The sequence below is a fragment of the Melanerpes formicivorus genome, unplaced genomic scaffold, assembly GCF_026170545.1.
Source record: "Melanerpes formicivorus ecotype bairdi unplaced genomic scaffold, bMelFor1.0.p_v2 SCAF_398, whole genome shotgun sequence".
Classification (NCBI taxonomy): Eukaryota; Metazoa; Chordata; class Aves; order Piciformes; family Picidae; genus Melanerpes; species Melanerpes formicivorus.
Genome location: NW_027142750.1, coordinates 26,981 through 29,678, shown reverse-complemented (window position 1 = coordinate 29,678; position 2,698 = coordinate 26,981).

The window sequence follows — 2,698 nt, the reverse complement described above, 5'->3', positions numbered from 1 at the left end:
CTGGGTGCCTCAGTCCCACTGATGCTGGGTGCCTCAACCCCAATGGTGCTGGGTGCCTCAACCTCAATGGTGCTGGGTGTCTCAATGCCAGTGATGCTGGGTGCCTCAATCCCACTGGTGCTGGGTGCCTCAATGCCAGTGATGCTGGGTGCCTCAGTCCCAATGGTGCTGCGTGCCTCAATCCCTATGCTGTTGGTAACACCTTGGATAAATGATTGGTGTTTGACTGTCTCTATAATTCAGTAGTTGCCTATGAAATCTCCAACTCTGTCAGAGAATCTCAGGAGACATCTGGTTGGAGGACGCCTCCAAGCTCATCCAAACAATAACATTTTAGTTGTCATTCATTTCCCTCCATATTTCTTTATTGTTTTATTTCTCCCCAAGCTGGCACAGTTTAAAAAGGATCAACTATAAAGAGGACAAATTGCTTTAGTTCCAGTTCCCCATCCTTTCACTCCTCTCCTATCTTGGTTCCTTGCTGGTTTGTTACCTTAGAACCACAGGACTGTCAGGGCTGGAAGGGACCTCAAGGCTCAGCCAGCTCCAACCCCCTGCCATGGGCAGGGACACCTCACACCACAGCAGGTTGCTCACAGCCACATCCAGCCTGGCTGCAAACACCTCCAGGCAGGAGGCTTCCACCACCTCCCTGGGCAACCTGTGCCAGGCTCTCACCACCCTCCTGGGGAACAACTTCTTCCTGACATCCAATCTCAATCTCCCCACTTCTAGTTTTGCGCCATCCCCCCCAGTCCTATCCCTCCCTGACACTCTAAACAGTCTCTCCCCAACCTGGCATTGCCAAAGGCACCGCTGTGGGGCCTGGCACCCTGGGCTAGCAGAGGAGGTGTCCCTGCCCATGGAAGAGGGGTTGGAACTGGGTGACCTCTAAAGAGGGGTGTTGGAATATGTGAGCTGCTCCCACAGCTAATGTCCATCTGCACCCAGGCACAGGGGCCTGCACCCACATCCCAGAGCATGCTGTAGGAAAGGGTCAGGCAGCAGCAGGGTTGCTAGGGGATATCCTGCTGCCCTGAGCAGAAGGCTTGGGAGGCAAAGCTGAAAGGCAGGATGCTCCTCTGCCACCAGCTGCCTGAGCAGCCAAAAATATCCCAGATATTAATACTAATGAGTCACAGGGAGAGAAGTGAGAAGACAGGCTCCTCACTGCAGGCTCAAGCTGCACTTACTGCTGGTGGGGGAGAGAGCAGCAGACAGTCAGAGGGAATGGGGGAAAGGGGAGAGGAGAGGCAGGCACTGCAGGTGCATTTTCAGGGCTTTAGCTGAGCAACTGCTGCCATAAGGAGGTTTGTTAGCCTGGCCCTGACTGGTCAGCTAATACCAGGGCATATCTGTGTGATAATTACTTGGCTGATCATCTTTCCCTCCCAGCTTGCTGCCAAAGCCCCTGCTGAGTCCTGGGACCCAGCCTCCCTAACCTGCTGGGTTTGCTGCATGGTCTGAGTCACAGCCAGGGCAGCTGCCGCTCTGCTCTCCAAGGGCTGGAGCAACTGCTCAAGGCACCTGTGAAGGCCACAGGGACCTGAATTCAGCCCTGGAAGAGGGGAACTGACAGCTTAAACTGCTTTGGAGACAAGAAACCAGAGGGCACTCAGGCATGCAGGGGCTGGGGGACACCCGAAGTCCCCTTACAAGTGAGGGACAGGTGAGAGGTGAGGAGCTGCTGTGGCTCTCTGGCCCAGCTCCCCTCCCCACCTGTCACTCATTTACTGACTTTGTGACCCTTTCAGACACAGGGAGGTTCACCTTATCCTTCTTCACAAGACTGTCTGGAGGCTGGAATCCCTCAGTGAGGCCAAGGTGCTTGGGGTCATGCTCATGTGGTGCCTGTGGGACCAGCTCTGACTGCAGGGGACGAGAAGGAGCAGCCTCCCATGCTGGTAGGCCATGCAGCCACAAACACAGGCTGCTGTGGTGACCCTTAGGTCATGAGAAGAAATGAGTTTAAATCAGCACCACAGTGCATTTCCCACTGCCCAGGCTTTCTTCTGCTGAATGATGCCAGACCCCTGCTGCAAAGTGGCTGCTTTCCCAAAGTCCTCCTGAGACCTCTGGCTCTTTCCCAAGCTCAATCCCTTCCTGAGGCAGCACAAAGTGGTACTCAGCTCTCTGAGGTCTGCATTGTGAGCAGGAACTTAATGGATGGAACTGGAAATGCAGTCCTGAATGCCACACATGCAGGGAGTGTCCTGTGTCCAGTTTGGGGCTCCCCAGCTCAAGAGAGAGTGCAGGGGAGGCTGTGAGGATGCTGAAGGGAGTGGAAGAGCTCTGCTGTGAAGAGAGACTGAGAGCTCTGGGGCTGATTGGTGTGGAGAGGAGAAGGCTGAGAGGGAGCTGATCAATGTCTGTCAATAGCTGAGGGCTGGGGTCAGGAGGAAGGGGCCAGGCTCTGCTTGGTGGTGCCCAGGGACAGCACAAGGACCAGCAGGGACAAGCTGGAAGCCAGGAGGTTCCACCTCAACAGGAGGAGAAACTTCTCTGGTGTGAGGCTGCTGGAGCCTGGAGCAGGCTGCCCAGAGAGGTTGTGGAGTCTCCTGCTCTGGAGCCTTTCAAGCCCACCAGGATGTGTTCTGTGTGCCCTGCCCTGGGTGCCTCTGCTCTGGCAGGGGGTTGGGCTGGATGAGATGTGAGAGGTCCCTTCCAACCCTCACCACTCAGTGCCTCTGTGAGTGAG